General features: G+C 50.9%; 1 long non-coding RNA gene across 8 annotated transcripts in view; it reads left to right on the top strand.

The window, feature by feature from the left end:
* Nucleotides 1–16491, top strand: part of LOC137774251 (uncharacterized) — a 79804-nt gene that overhangs the window by 17895 nt on the left and 45418 nt on the right. For 4 of the 8 annotated variants that reach the window (XR_011075801.1, XR_011075802.1, XR_011075804.1 and 1 more), the window contains 4 exons: nt 1141–1321; nt 2499–2656; nt 10881–10991; nt 15872–15963. This is a non-coding gene — a long non-coding RNA (uncharacterized lncRNA). The remainder of the gene's footprint in view (nt 1–1140; nt 1322–2498; nt 2657–10880; nt 10992–15871; nt 15964–16491) is intronic. The other 4 variants (XR_011075805.1, XR_011075806.1, XR_011075803.1 and 1 more) reach the window with 3 other exon arrangements.

Here is a 16491-nt window from a genome sequence, read left to right as displayed (position 1 = left end):
GGTGGGGGCTGGAGGGAGATGAGAGAACCCCTGGGGGACAGGAATGGTGGAGAGCCAGCAGAGGACATGTGGACAACAAGAGGGCTGCCCTGCCTGCCCAGGATTTGGCTGTGAAAGTCCCGGTCACCTCCTCCAGCTGAGCTATTAATACCCAGCTAAGACCCACGCACCCTTGCTGGGAGGACGCCGAGTTCCTCGGGGGCTAAAAACGGTCTGCAGTGGGGGTGGGCCCAGTGTCCTCCCTCTCTGCTTGTCAGAGGAGCTGGGGCCAAAGTCCATGCTGGCCTGGAAGGGGGCCAGAGCCAGGGTCGGGGTACAGAGGGTGACTGAACCCTGGGGTGGCCTGAGGATTCCAGGCGGGAGCAGGAAGGCACTCAGCCAGTCCAGTCCCTGTTGCTCAGAGACCTGAGCGTGGGCCAGAGGCCTGCCACTGGTCCCACCCAGGAGGAGACCCGCCTGGCTCTTCTGGCTCCTTGCCCCACCTAGGCCTTCGCCTTCCCCCCAGGCCTCAGCTTGGCCTGCCCCAGGCTGCAGTGGGGCTAGCGGCTGAGGGCTGCCTGCCTGTCTTCTGCCCAGAGGGGCCTAGAAGGGAAAGGGGGCCCCAGGGAGGGGGCAGGTTCAGAGCCTCTAGTGGGATCCTGGCCGCCTAAAGCAGAGCCATTCACGTTCATTGAGCTTCATCTGTGAAATTTCAATTATTCATAGCATTCTCTCAGGAGGGAGTTACTGGCAGCACCATTTTATAGGTGAAGAAACAGGCTCGGTCATCTCCTCAGAGCCTGAGCTGGCGAGACCTGGTTTGTCAGACTCCAGACCCTACCTTGTGTTACCTCCCGTTACGACATTGCAAAAGGAGATTTCTTGGTTTGTCTTGGGGATCCATGAAACAGGTATTTCCATCAAAATGCCGTGATCACTGTAGTGTCTCAGGCCCACCAGGGTGGCCAAACCAAGAATAAGAGGCCTGCATGGGCACCTTTCTCCTGCATTGGTGAACCCCCCTCCCAGGGATCGTCAACCACTTCTTCCCTCATTCCTGGGGCTCAAGGACACATCCTGAGAGCCTGTGCTAGTCTTCTGGGCTCGAGGTCACCCAAGGCCACCTGCTCACTTCTCTGTCCCCCTCCCTTCCCATGACAGATGCTCCAGGATCCAGACACCGACCCCAGAAGAGCACAGACTTGGCCAGGAGAGTCCAGACGAGAAAGTGGTTGAGAGGTGTCAGCCCCGGAGGCCCCCTGAGCCGGAAATCCCGACAGCTGCCTGGCTCATGGGTCCTGGGCACTGGGCCCTGACCCAGGGCAGGCAGCAGCCGTGTCAGGTGTCCAGAGGAGTTGGGGGAGGTTATGGCTGGAGCCAGGGCTGTCTGCCTGTGGTTAGCGAGACTGTTGACACCTCCTGGGCTGCCAAGGCAGAGCGAGGCCAAGGGGCTGGGAGAGGGGTCCTCGCTTAGCCTGGAGGGTCTGAGGGGAGAGACAGGCCCTGACTTGAGGGTCTGGGGAAGGAAGCACAGTCCTGTCCTAAGCTGAGAGAGACCTGGCCCTGCCTGAGAAATCTGAGGAGGGGGACAGACCCCTAGCTTTGGGGGCTGGTAGAGGGGGTATATTTCCAAATGGCCGGGGGGGAATAAGGTGTGGGGGGTGTTGTCCCAGCCGGACACCAGGACTCCAGGGAAGGCTGCCCGTATCCTGGGTTCAGGGGGAAGCTCTGAATCTGCCGGCCTCCATTCCTGGCTGGGAGGCACGTGGCTCTGCAGGACAAGCAGGAGGCCTCTGGCCTCAGGCTGACCACACAGACAGCCCCAGGGTGTCACTTCCCCTGGAGAAAAGGAGAGGCCTAGGCTTGCCTGGATTTTCCTTAACCCCCCGGAGAGGGACTTTGCCTCTGCGCTGGTGGAGATGGGGGGACAGACTAGCGTCAGAGAGCCCGTTCCAGGGGAGCCCTCCCGGGATGGGCCCCCCTGCTCATTTGATCCATGCACCTCAGCTCTCCTGATGCCCATGTGCTCACCCCCTCTGGAGCCACCTCCCCAGGCAGTCTTCCTGGATTGATAGAGATGAGGAGGCACTACGCTTCCAACTCCCACGCCAGGCTGGAGTGTCCATGGCTACCCCATCTTCTTGGGGCCCCCGCCAGCCGAGCCTGACCTCATGAGGCTTTGGGCCTCCATCTCTCTTCTCTCACTTTCCTTTCAACACTCCCTCCCTCCTGGCTCTCTCCTAGACCGCCAGGCCTCTGGTTCTCTGGCTGAACCAGCCCCTTGGCCACACCAGGTCTGTGGTCCTCTACCATCTCAGCTGTCCCTGCTGCTCAGTCTGGGGCTCAGTCCCCTGCCCTGTGTCTCTGTCTCTTCTCTCTGGGTTTATCTTTGTCCTCTGGGCTCTGACTCAGACCTGAGTCTGTCTCTCTGTTTTAGTCTCCATCTCTGCCCCTCTCTATCTGTCTGGCTCCCTGACCCAGTCTCAGATGTCTCAGTCATTCTATCACTGTTGCTCTAGGACCCGGTCCTGGCAGTGTCTTCTCTCTCCACCTGGCCGGGGCACCTGCTCAGACATCTGCTCTGCTGTCTGCTCACTGGGCCCCACGAAGAGCTCAGACACCACTTGTGGTCTCAACTCTGGCCCAGTTCCAGGGGAACTGCTGTGATTCCCAGAAGGTGGGTGAGGGAGAGACAGGCCAGAGGGCCATGTGCTTGCCTGTCTCTTGAGGGGCTAATGGCCCTGGGCTTCCCTCTGCTCAGGCCACGGCTACCAGTGCCACAGGCTTCACATTTCACCCCACCACTGACGGCTGTGGGACTCCGGGCAGGTTCTGAGCTCGTGTCCTCTTCTCCAGAATAGGGCCAGTAGGGCCGACTTCAGCAGGTGTCAGAGGATGGAACATCAGTGCACTTGGTGGACACTTGGCACTGTGCCCAGCGTGTAGTAGTGCTCCGTAGAGTCCCCATGACTGTTACTATGACTGTAATTCCCCAAGGTCCCCGGAGTCATGGTAGGCAGAGTGGGGGATGGGCTGAGCTTCTGCTGCTTGAAGTGTCCCATGTCCACCTGCGTCCCATACCCGTCTCTTCCTCTGTTGGACAAAAGACCTCTCCCTATACCTGGGACCTTCCTGTCCTCAGAGTCTGTCTGAATTGCACACTGGTGCTCACCAAATTAATTACTGCTGGCTTGGGGATGTATTTTTTTAAGAAGACATTTTTCCAGGGGGAAAAACACGCAGGAGCTATAATTAGTTGGGAAGAGGAAAGAGGTGCGGAGCGTGTGAATCATCTGCCCCAGTGATAGACGGTTAGAGGCTGAGCAGAAGTTTCGGGAGAAGCTGCTGGAGTGTGGGTGAGTTGGGGATGGGGTGCTGCCCCCAGGCAGGTCAGGGTCCTCAAAACACCAGGCATGTTCAGGGATGGGGACTTTATCTGTCACCCTGAAGTCTTTATGCCCTCCCCCCCAAGGCTCTGTCACCCATCACCCTCTCAAGGCCCCAGCTTCTCAGCTCCCCTGCGCGTCCTGCCTGCCCTGACGGTCCCTAGGGCTTTTGGCCACCTCATCCCAAGGCCAGTGCCAGTCCCGGCTGGCATGTACCTGGGCAGAGAGCCTTGCAGCTTGAATGAGGAGAGAAACTGTGGAGGGTTTGAGGTGCAGGGATTGCAGACCATCTAGACCAGCTTCTCATTCATTCACTCACGTGTTCATCGAATACTAAAATGCTGCTGTGTGCCTGGTCCACAGACAGGCAAACCAAGGACCAGAGAAGTGCCACTCCAAGGCCACACAGCTGTGAGTGGATCAGCCCCTCTGCCTGTCCTGTCATACCAACTCTGCTGAGCCAGACCCTGGGCAGGGCTCTGGGCCACCAAGGGGACCACGACCAGGCCCCACTCTAACTGAGCCCATATTCTGATGGGGGAGGCAATCAGGCACCTATAGGGCAGAACGCCCAGTGCTGTGAAATGGGAAGCACAGCGCTGTGGGGGCTCGGAAGCGGATCTTGATCCAGCCTGGTGGTCAGACAGGGCTTCACAGGGGATGAGGTGAACAGTGTTCAGAGGCTGGCAACAGCATGATGACCCATCATGCTGGAGGGATGTTAAGTGACTCTGTGGCAGGGCTCAGGCAGCAGCAGGAGTGGGGGTTGCTGGGGACTGTGGCTTCTGGGCCAGGTGATCACAGTGCCCATTTCCCCAGTGTTTCTCCTGAGCAGCTGTCTGGGGCGCTCTGGGGCCCTCGTCCTTGGGAACCCTCCGTTGGTTCTTTTTTTTTTTTTTTTTTAATGTCTAAAACATTTATATTAACATATTTCCATACAAATACAAATATAAGATTTTTAGAAATTTCATGTAATGTCTGAAACATTTATATTAACATATTTCCATACAAATAACCCAATGAAAGTTTAGTATTAGTTGTTTTGTTTGTTTTTTTATACTGCAGGTTCTTATTAGGCATCAATTTTATACACATCAGTGTATACATGTCAATCCCAATCGCCCAATTCAGCACACCACCATCCCCACCCCACCGCAGTTTTCCCCCCTTGGTGTCCATATGTCCATTCTCTACATCTGTGTCTCAACTTCTGCCCTGCAAACCGGCTCATCTGTACCATTTTTCTAGGTTCCACATACATGCATTAATATACGATATTTGTTTTTCTCTTTCTGACTTACTTCACTCTGTATGACAGTCTCTAGATCCATCCACGTCTCAACAAATGACTCAATTTCGTTCCTTTTTATGGCTGAGTAATATTCCATTGTATATATGTACCACAACTTCTTTATCCATTCGTCTGCTGATGGGCATTTAGGTTGCTTCCATGACCTGGCTATTGTAAATAGTGCTACAATGAACATTCGGGTGCATGTGTCTTTTTGAATTACGGTTTTCTCTGGGTATATGCCCAGTAGTGGGATTGCTGGGTCATATGGTAATTCTATTTTTAGTTTTTTAAGGAACCTCCATATTGTTCTCCATAGTGGCTGTATCAATTTACATTCCCACCAACAGTGCAAGAGGGTTCCCTTTTCTCCACACCCTCTCCAGCATTTGTTGTTTGTAGATTTTCTGATGATGCCCATTCTAACAGGAGTGAGGTGATACCTCATTGTAGTTTTGATTTGCATTTCTCTAATAATTAGTGATGTTGAGCATCTTTTCATGTGCTTCGTGGCCGTCTGTATGTCTTCTTTGGAGAAATGTCTATTTAGGTCTTCTGCCCATTTTTGGATTGGGGTGTTTGTTTCTTTGATATTGAGCTGAATGAGCTGTTTATATATTTTGGAGATTAATCCTTTGTCCGTTGATTCATTTGCAAATATTTTCTCCCATTCTGAGGGTTGTCTTTTCGTCTTGTTTATGGTTTCCTTTGCTGTGCAAAAGCTTTGAAGTTTCATTAGGTCCCACTTGTTTATTTTTGTTTTTATTTCCATTACTCTAGGAGGTGGATCAAAAAAGATCTTGCTGTGATTTATGTCAAAGAGTGTTCTTCCTATGTTTTCCTCTAAGAGTTTTATAGTGTCCAGTCTTATATTTAGGTCTCTAATCCATTTTGAGTTTATTTTTGTGTATGGTGTTAGGGAGTATTCTAATTTCATTCTTTTACATGTAGCTGTCCAGTTTTCCCAGCACCACTTATTGAAGAGACTGTCTTTTCTCCATTGTATATCTTTGCCTCCTTTGTCATAGATTAGTTGACCATAGGTGCGTGGGTTAATCTCTGGGCTTTCTATCTTGTTCCATTGATCTATGTTTCTGTTTTTGTGCCAGTACCATATTGTCTTGATTACTGTAGCTTTGTAGTATAGTCTGAAGTCAGGGAGTCTGATTCCTCCAGCTCCATTTTTTTGCCTCAAGACTGCTTTGGCTATTCGGGGTCTTTTGTGTCTCCATACAAATTTTAAGATGATTTGTTCTAGCTCCGTAAAAAATGCCATTGGTAATTTGATAGGGATTGCATTGAATCTGTAGATTGCTTTGGGTAGTATACTCATTTTCACAATGTTGATTCTTCCAATCCAAGAACATGGTATATCTCTCCATCTGTTGGTATCATCTTTAATTTCTTTCATCAGTGTCTTATAGTTTTCTGCATACAGGTCTTTTGTCTCGCTAGGTAGGTTTATTCCTAGGTATTTTATTCTTTTTGTTGCAATGGTAAATGGAAGTGTTTCCATAATTTCTCTTTCAGATTTTTCATCATTAGTGTATAGGAATGCAAGAGATTTCTGTGCATTAATTTTGTATCCTGCAACTTTACCATATTCATTAATTAGCTCTAGCAGTTTTCTGGTGGCAGTTTTAGGATTCTCTATGTATAGTATCATGTCATCCGCAAACAGTGACAGTTTTACTTCTTCTTTTCCAATTTGTATTCCTTTTATTTCTTTTTCTTCTCTGATTGCCGTGGCTAGGACTTCCAGAACTATGTTGAATAATAGTGGTGAGAGTGGACATCCTTGTCTCGTTCCTGATCTTAGAGGAAATGCTTTCAGTTTTTCACCATTGAGAATGATGTTTGCTGTGGGTTTGTCATATATGGCCTTTATTATGTTGAGGTAGGTTCCCTCTATGCCCACTTTCTGGAGAGTTTTTATCAGAAATGGGTGTTGAATTTTGTCAAAAGCTTTTTCTGCATCTATTGAGATGATCATATGGTTTTTATTCTTCAATTTGTTAATATGGTGTATCACATTGATTGATTTGCGTATATTGAAGAATCCTTGCATCCCTGGGATAAATCCCACTTGATCGTGGTGTATGATCCTTTTAATGTGTTGTTGGATTCTGTTTGCTAGTATTTTTTTGAGGATTTTTGCATCTATATTCATCAGTGATATTGGTCTGTAATTTTCTTTTTTTGTAGTGTCTTTGTCTGGTTTTGGTATCAGGGTGATGGTGGCCTCATAGAATGAGTTTGGGAGTGTTCCTTCCTCTGCAATTTTTTGGAAGAGTTTGAGAAGGATGGGTGTTAGCTCTTCTCTAAATGTTTGATAGAATTCACCTGTGAAGCCATCTGGTCCTGGACTTTTGTTTGTTGGAAGATTTTTAATCACAGTTTCAATTTCATTACTTGTGATTGGTCTGTTCATATTTTCTATTTCTTCCTGATTCAGTCTTGGAAGGTTATACCTTTCTAAGAATTTGTCCATTTCTTCCAGGTTGTCCATTTTATTGGCATAAAGTTGCTTGTAGTAGTCTCTTAGGATGCTTTGTATTTCTGCGGTGTCTGTTGTAACTTCTCCTTTTTCATTTCTGATTTTATTGATTTGAGTCCTCTCCCTCTTTTTCTTGATGAGTCTGGCTAATGGCTTATCAATTTTGTTTATCTTCTCAAAGAACCAACTTTTAGTTTTATTGATCTTTGCTATTGTTTTCTTTGTTTCTATTTCATTTATTTCTGCTCTGATCTTTATGATTTCTGTCCTTCTGCTAACTTTGGGGTTTGTTTGTTCTTCTTTCTCTAGTTTCTTTAGGTGTAAGGTTAGATTGTTTACTTGAGATTTTTCTTGTTTCCTTAGGTAGGCTTGTATAGCTATAAACTTCCCTCTTAGAACCGCTTTTGCTGCATCCCATAGGTTTTGGGTCGTCGTGTTTTCCTTGTCATTTGTCTCTAGGTATTTTTTGATTTCCTCTTTGATTTCTTCAGTGATCTCTTGGTTATTTAGTAACGTATTGTTTAGCCTCCATGTGTTTGTCTTTTTTACGTTTTTGTCCCTGTAATTCATTTCTAATCTCATAGCGTTGTGGTCAGAAAAGATGCTTGATATGATTTCAATTTTCTTAAATTTACTGAGGCTTGATTTGTGACCCAAGATGTGATCTATCCTGGAGAATGTTCCGTGCGCACTTGAGAAGAACGTGTAATCTGCTGTTTTTGGATGGAATGTCCTATATATATCAATTAAATCTATCTGGTCTATTGTGTCATTTAAAGCTTCTGTTTCCTTATTTATTTTCATTTTGGATGATCTGTCCATTGGTGTAAGGAAGTGTTAAAGTCTCCCACTATTATTGTGTTACTGTCGATTTCCTCTTTTATAGCTGTTAGCAGTTGCCTTATGTATTGAGGTGCTCCTATGTTGGGTGCATATATATTTATAATTGTTATATCTTCTTCTTGGATTGATCCCTGGATCATTATGTAGTGTCCTTCCTTGTCTCTTGTAACATTCTTTATTTTAAAGTCTGTTTTATCTGATATGAGTATAGCTACTCCAGCTTTCTTTTGATTTCCATTTGCATGGAATATCTTTTTCCATCCCCTCACTTTCAGTCTGTATGTGTCCCTAGGTCTAAAGTGGGTCTCTTGTAGACAGCATATATATGGGTCTTGTTTTTGTATCCATTCAGCCAGTCTATGTCTTTTGGTTGGGGCATTTAATCCATTCACGTTTAAGGTAATTATCGATATGTATGTTCCTATGACCATTTTCTTAATTGTTTTGGGTTTGTTTTTGTAGGTCCTTTTCTTCTCTTGTGTTTCCCACTTAGAGAAGTTCCTTTAGCATTTGTTGTAGAGCTGGTTTGGTGGTGCTGAATTCTCTTAGCTTTTGCTTGTCTGTAAAGCTTTTGATTTCTCCATCAAATCTAAATGAGATCCTTGCCGGGTAGAGTAATCTTGGTTGTAGGTTCTTCCCTTTCATCACTTTAAGTATATCATGCCACTCCCTTCTGGCTTGCAGAGTTTCTGCTGAGAAATCAGCTGTTAACCTTATGGGAGTTCCCTTGTATGTTATTTGTCGTTTTTCCCTTGCTGCTTTCAATAATTTTTCTTTGTCTTTAATTTTTGCCACTTTGATTACTATGTGTCTCGGTGTGTTTCTCCTTGGGTTTATTCTGTATGGGACCCTCTGCGCTTCCTGGACTTGGGTGGCTATTTCCTTTCCCATGTTAGGGAAGTTTTCGACTATAATCTCTTCAAATATTTTCTCTGGTCCTTTCTCTCTCTCTTCTCCTTCTGGGACCCCTATCATGCGAATGTTGTTGCGTTTAATGTTGTCCCAGAGGTCTCTTAGGCTGTGTTCATTTCTTTTCATTCTCTTTTCTTTAGTCTGTTCTGCAGCAGTGAATTCCACCATTCTGTCTTCCAGGTCACTTATCCGTTCTTCTGCCTCAGTTATTCTGCTATTGAGTCCTTCTAGTGTAGTTTTCACTTCAGTTATTGTATCGTTCATCTCTGTTTGTTTGTTCTTTACTTCTTCTAGGTCTTTGTTAATCATTTCTTGCATCTTCTCGATCTTTGCCTCCATTCTTATTCCGAGGTCCTGGATCATCTTCACTATCATTATTCTGAATTCTTTTTCTGGAAGGTTGCCTATCTCCACTTCATTTAGTTGTTTTTCTGGGGTTTTTTCTTGTTCCTTCATCTGGTACATAGCCCTCTGCCTTTTCATCTTCTCTATCTTTCTGTAACTGTGGTTTTTGGTCCACAGGCTGCAGGATTGTAGTTTTTCTTGCTTCTGTTGTCTGCCCTCTGGTGGTTGAGGCTATCTAAGAGGCTTGATGGGAGGCTCTGGTGGTGGGTAGAGCTGACTGTTGCTGTGGCGGTCAGAGCTCAGTAAAAAAAAAAAAAACTCCGTTGGTTCTTTTTGACGTCTGGGGCCCACTGACCCAAGGTAACCCCTGTCTGGGCAGTCAGTGGCTAAGGGGACTGGACCCCAGGTTTCTCCCTCTCTCCCTCTCCTCTGGCTGAGGGCTGGCTACCCAATGCTCTAGGGGTCTCTGCCCAGGCCTCAGGGGCTATGTGGGAGCAGCGTGGCCTGTGCCTGAGAGCTGAGGAGAGGACACTTCCTCCCCTGGGAGAGCATGGCATCATTCAGCACACAGAGCGCTCCCTTCTAACCCCAGACCAAATTAGCCTTCCAAATTACAGGCTGCATGTCCTCCAAATTGGGGATTGGGTGGGAGAACAGAGGCCCAGCTCTCCTTCCTGCTTCCTGCTCACAGAGGGCTCTCAGCCCATCCCTAAATAACAGGACCATGTTAGGAAAGAATTCTGGGCGCACACACCCTCCCACCCCAGGGTGCAGGGATCCCCAGGGCCCAGACCTGCATTCAGGCTCAGGGCAAGGCTTTTGCCCTCCTGGGGTTTGACAGTGAGCTTGGAACCAGAACATTCAGTCAAGGCCAGCTTAGGGTTCTGAGGGCATTTTGAGGATCATTCATTTATTCATCAAACACCTACTGGGCACAGTCTCTGTACCAGGCATTGTGCCTTGAGACACTGAGTGGCAATGGAGGTGACAGACATGTGACCAGGAAGGTACATGTCAGAATGAGCAGGCCTGTGGCAGGGGGTGTACAAGTGGCCCTGGGAACCCTTGATGAGGTCAGGGAGACCTTCCTGGAGGAAGGGGTATATAAGCTGAGTCCCAAAGGATGCATGTGTCCTTAGCCAGGGGAAGAGAGTTCAGGGAGGAAAGAACATCCAGTGCGAAGGCCAGGAGCAGAGAGTGAGGGAGGGCCATCAAGAAGTGGGTGGTTGGTTCAGATCCAGGGGCCTTGTCAGCTATGCTGGGGGATTGGATTTCATCAGAAGTGCAAGGGAAGAGGAGGCCTGTGATCCCAGGAGTGGAGGAGGATGGGGGTGTGTGTGTGTGTGTGTGTGTGTGTGGGCAGAAGCACAGTTGGACCATGGCCCCACCCCGAGGGCTCCTGGTAGGTATGAAGGGATGTGGGGGCAGAGGAGGGGGTCCTGGACCTCCCACATTGGCCTCCCTCCCACCCCCACCCCTTCCAGACAGCTTCGGGCCTTTGAAGAAACAATCCAGTTTACCACAAGGAAAACACGGGAGCCTGATGGTATTTCTTTGTGTCCTGAAATTAAGGTGCCTTCCTGTGTTTTCGCTAATTGGTTTGGAACTCTTCATGTTTTTGTTTTAGAAGAAAATTATTATGGATGTTGAGAATAAATGCGATCATTGTGTGGTGCTGAGAGCAGAGAATGAAAGGAAAACACCTCCTGAGCTCGCCCACTCTTGTGTCACCGAAGAGGCAAGTGAGGTGGGGAGGAGGGACTACGTGGCCACACAGCCACAGTGATGGTCCCCCAGGAGCAGGAAGGGGTGGCTTTTGGGGCTCGGTGGAGAGAGGATGCTTGGTGGGGGGTTCTCACAGCAGGGTGGAGAGAGGACCTGGGAGTTCCTCCAGCTTCTGGTCTTGCTTGCACACCTCCTGGGATGGAGAAATCACTGCTTCCCGTCTGCGTGTGGTGAATTGGCCCAGCTGTAGCTGGTGAGCAGTCTTCCCTGAGTAGGCAGTGCTGCTCCCCTCCAGTCTCACCCAAGGTTCTCTGCATCCCAATCTCTACCCCACCCAGGACCTCTGGTCTTCGCTTCAGCTGCCTGAGGTGAGGCTGGGGCCAGGGTGGTCTCTGTGGGTGGGACCCTGGGCTTCTGCAGGCTGCACGGCACTGGATCTGATCTGGCCCCGGTAGATGGTGCCTGCACTTCTGAGCCTGATGGCTGGGAGGGCTTCCGGGCTGGCGCTTCCCCGGCTGGCAGCCAGCGTGGGAGCGTGAGGAAAGGCACGAAGTCTGCTTCCTGGATGCACGGCCTGTTGTCCAGCACATCCTGCAGGGCCCGGCCCTGCTTGCCTGAGGACACAAGCTAGTGGGTAGAGTCAGGCCTGACAGACAGTTCCATGGGCAGCACTGGGCAGACAGGTGGGGCACCAGGTCAGTGCGCGCCCTCACTCAGCAGGCTTCTGTTTAGCCCCTGCTATATGTCTGGCCCTGTGACGGCCGCTGGGCCCTCAGAAATGAATTAGGCACAGACCCGCCCCTGCCCCCGAGAGCCCGTGGTCTGGACAGGCACGGAGGAGACAACAGAGAGCAATAAAAAACCTGTATCCCCGGCCGTACCAGCAAAATCAGCTCCAGACTTTGGGGAGTGAAATCCTACATAACCCACTTCTACCCAGCAGCTAGAAAGGGACCTCTAGAAGTCACCTCTGGCCTCCTGTTCCTTCTGCTTGACCTGCCATGGCTCCCTTTTGCTGGCCCCCAGAGGGCCTGTGTACTCTGGTCCAGCCTCTCCCTGGAGCTCAACTCCCTCCTCCACTCAGCTGCAGTGAACACTCAGGGTTTAATGGTCTCTCCGGCCATCTGGCCTTTACCCAGATTGTTCTCTCTGCCTGGAAAATGTCCCCTTCCTTTACCCTTGCTAACGCCTACTCACTCTTCAGAGTCAGCTTCCAGCCCTCTCCGTGGGTAGCTTTCCCGGCCTCTAGATCATGACAGCCCCCTGGTACCTGTCCCTGTAGAGCCCCCTACACTGCTCCTCAGAGCATTCATGGAACTTGTGATCAGGTCTTTAATTGTGTGCTTATTCCATTGGGGACGCAGGACCCAGAGCAGGCCACTTTTCTCTAGGCCACTGCTGGATCCCGTCGTCTCACCCCAGAGGAGCCCAGAGGATGTGCTTAGTCAATATATGTTGAATGATGAGTAACATGTAAAACCCACATGTTTTTCTACTAATAGAAAGTTAAGTTCGGGCACAAACATCACAAAAATCTAGTAAGATTTAAATGCATGCTCATACCCACACGCTGAGAATGTTGCAAAGATGGTTACACTGCCCCCTAAAATGTAATTACCCCCGCGCCTGCCCCCAAAGTCACTGGCATTGGCTGGTTCAGGGCAGCCCTGAAGTTAACAGCAATAGCAGTGACACTGGCCGTGTGTGAAGTTAACAGCAATAGCAGTGACACTGGCCGTGTGTGAAGTTAACAGCAATAGCAGTGACACTGGCCGTGTGTGAAGTTAACAGCAATAGCAGTGACACTGGCCGTGTGTTGGGAGCCACCTCAGCACTAAATAAGTGCAGATTTTTTTTTTCAATGAAACATTATATTTGGATGCAAGAACCTAGAGTATCAAAGATTCATGTGGAGCCAAGATTCATTCATCAACAGACATTTCTTCAGAGCCAAGGGTTGGCTGAGCACTGAGGATCTGGTTGTGGACAGACGGCCTGCCTTTGCCTGTAGCGGCGTCAGGCTGAAGCCAGGAGGAAAAGCGGAATCAGTGGACCCGACCTTTGGCCCTGGACCAAAGGGAAGGAAAGACATTTCCTCCTGTGGGATGTACAATCTCTGAGTGCATCTCTGTCAGCAAAGAGGCGCAGCCTGACCCTGTCCTGCGGGGCCCTGGAGATTCCATTTGTTCTGGTGGGGACCTGGGCCGGTCATGCCCCGCTCCCTGGGACAGCGTTCAAGCAGCTGTTAGAGCTGGGATGCGCCAAAGGACCCCGCAGAGACAGGCTCACCACCTTCCCTGCTCATGCTACCCCTTCCACGGGATGCCACTCCACAGCCTGTACGTGGGATCCAGCCCGCAGCCAGTGTCTGCCAGCCGCCACATTAGGGTCATGTGCAGGTCAAAGCAGCCCCTCTCTGCTGCCAGGTCATGGTTGGGGTGTCCCGCTGTGTATGTGCATGTCAGGTGCGGGGCACGCAGAGGCTGGGGGGCTCTGGGAGAAAATAGTGAGCGCCTTGTGAGAACAGAGCCTTGCCTTCCCCTCAAAATCCCCAAGACCCGGCCTTTCACCCGCTTCAGACCAGAGTCCCCAAGGGCCTTAACCAGACAGACAACCGGCAGTGAGACAGCCAGCCTCCCTGGGGCCAGAGCCCCCATTCCACCTGGCAAGACTCTTGGGTCAGTGGCCTGGGATCTTCGGCCACCGTGCTGACGTGCTGAGGCCCAAGTTCGCACCCGGCTGTGCCCTGCCCGATAGAGAGGGCTCTGAAGGACACAGCTCTTCCTCTGTCAGGGCAGTGGGGCCATTTATCACGGAGATAAGCATTAGCCAGAGGGCAGAGTTGGGGGAAGGAGCTGTCTGGAGGAGATAATCTAGGGTCACTCAGAGGACATGGAAGAGCCATGTCCCCACTCCAGCCCCTGCCACCCAGACCCCGCCCCTATGCTTGCTGGCCAAGACATCTGGCTGTCTCACCTCATGGAAGACCTGATGCTCTCCGGGGACAAGGAGCTGGGCTATGGTTGGGCGTGGGGTGTGTTTCCTCTTCATGTTCCGTGCCATGGCAGGGCCCCTGTGATTCTGCCTCGCCTCTTCACAGATGGGGAAACAGGCCTGAGGGAGTGGGCTTTGGGCTGCTCTTGTCAGAGGGAGCGAACGTGGGGTCCTGACCCTGCCCTCGGCCTCCTGCACAGGGTAGGAGGGGAAATCCACGTGGTGCTGTGTCACTGGGCACTTCCTATGTCCCAGGTGTTGCCTGCATGGCCTGTGTCCTGTCCCCTCTATCCTGGGGACCAGGCATTGCCTTGTCCTCCTTTTCCAGAGGGAGGCAATGCCCAGAGAGGTGAGGGTACCAGCCCATGGCCGAACCGCTGGAAAGTGGCCCAAGTAGGGTTTGAACGTGGGATTCTCAGAGCTGCATCCAGAGCACTGTCTGCCCAGAGGGGCTTTGGGTGCCTGGCAGAGGCCAGAACAAACCCACTAGATGGAGGACAGCTCTGGGATCCCTCTGCCCAGCTAAAAGCTGATACCCCAAACTGTCAGAACCCCCCAGGCTGCTCTGCTCACCCCACTTCCCTACCTTGGCACTCAGTGGGGCTCAATAAATATTTCCGAACAAATTAATAAGTAAAAAATGAGCAAACACATGAGCATAAATCATGACATCTCCCCTCTACAAGTCCCTGGAGCTGGTCAGTCCCTCTCTTGGGGCTGTACACACTGGTTTTGGTATCTCCCTGCCAGGGACACATCTGCCCACCACCTACTGGCTCCTCACGGTGGTTCCATCAGAAAAGATGGTGCCACCTTTGGGAGCAGAGAGAAGAACCCAGACCTTAGACTGTAGAGGAAGGGAGGAGGGGGAGGAAGGAGGGGAAGGAAGGAGCGAGGAGACCCCTCTCCTGGGCTGGGAGCCGCACTTGTCATTACCCCATGGTGGACACTTGCAGCCCTGCAGCCCTCACCATCAGGGTCACTAAGTGTTGGTGTGTTCAGGGTGTTGCAGGGACCAGTGCTGGTCTGGGGGATGAACGCTGGATCTCCTTTCTCTGCCCCAATGTCCAGGGCAGTAGATTTGACCCAGAACCAGCCAGAGACTTTTCTGGAAAGTCTTTGCTGCGTGAAGGGTAGGAGGGGGCACCGTGGGAGTCTTGGAATTCATCTGGCAGGCCTGGGGGCCTGGGTGGCTTTTGAGAGCCTTTCTGCCCATGACCACCTGTGGGGGTTCTGGGTACTATTTAGCCTGAGACATGCTGGGCAGGGAGAGGGGTCTGGATTGTTCAGGGAAGGGTCCCAGGGCCTGGGGAAGGAGCCAGTGAGCATGAACAGTTGTGCAGAAAGGAGCCCAGCCCCCGGGGCCTATGTTGGGGGGTGGGGGGCAGGAGGACAGACAGGCACAGCTGTGTCAGCCCCACCACTAGAGCCCCCTGGGAGCCCCCCAAACCTGGAGGGGCCCTTCCTTGGATTTGGTTGGGGGCATTGGAACCTCAGGTGTGGAAGGGTTTTTAATTCTCGGACACTGGGTCACCTCATGTCAACCCAGGGGAAGATACAGACAGACCTCCAATCCTCAGGAGATAAGCTGAACTGGCTTGTGAACTGGCTGCCTCTGAACCAGTGCAGAGCAGCCCTGGGCAGCCTCCCCCAGAAAAGTCCCCACTCTGGTGGTTGGGAGGGGCATTGCCAGCAGCGGGACCCCACACTGAGCTGGTCCAGCCTCTCGGGGGACAGACCAGGCACACGACAATAATAGCAACCATAAAAGAAACCCAAGGAGCACAGCTCTTGCTGTGCCCCAGACAAGGCTAAGCTTGGCTTCCTGGCCACTCTCCCATTGCATTTAATTCTCATGACCCTAGGAGGTGTACACAAGTATTATTCCCCGTTTTACAGATGAGGAGCCAAGGCCCAGAGTCACGGAGCATCAATAATCCTAATGGCACACGTGCACAACGCTCACAGAGGGACCTCAACACACTCCCAGGGTATGTCCTGCTGCTCGTGAGCATCCTTCTAGCAAGGGCATCTGTGACAGCAGAATCCCTAATGGGGGTGTCACTGGGTGAAGTGCCCACTGAACAAGTCCGTGTACAGGACCCCAGTGAGGTGGACATGGAAGCTGGTGTGGAAGGTGGACCAAGCCTATGGTTGAGGGAAGGTCATTTCTGCTGGTACAGATCGATCCCGTTTGTGTAACACATGTGTTACAGATATAAAACCTGGGGTGGCGCTGGGGCAGATGGGGCACCCTAGTACACACATGCTGGAGGACACCCACACAGAGCCCAAGGACCACACCTCCCGTACCTCAGCATCCAGCACCCGCACAGAGCTGATCACGGGAGACCTGCCAGGGCGCTCTCGTTCTCCCTCTTTCTCTCTCCACCTGAGCCTCTCTGCCCACCTGGCTGGGAATAAAGCACTGGAGGTGGGCTGGGCCCAGATCCCGGGCGCAGAGTCCTGGCTGGGGCTCCAGGCCTGGTGCAGACAATGGAGGCTTGGAGTCTTGGCTT

Source organism: Eschrichtius robustus, chromosome 12 (assembly GCF_028021215.1).
Source record: "Eschrichtius robustus isolate mEscRob2 chromosome 12, mEscRob2.pri, whole genome shotgun sequence".
NCBI lineage: Eukaryota > Metazoa > Chordata > Mammalia > Artiodactyla > Eschrichtiidae > Eschrichtius > Eschrichtius robustus.
This window is presented reverse-complemented; position numbering and strand designations above follow the sequence as displayed.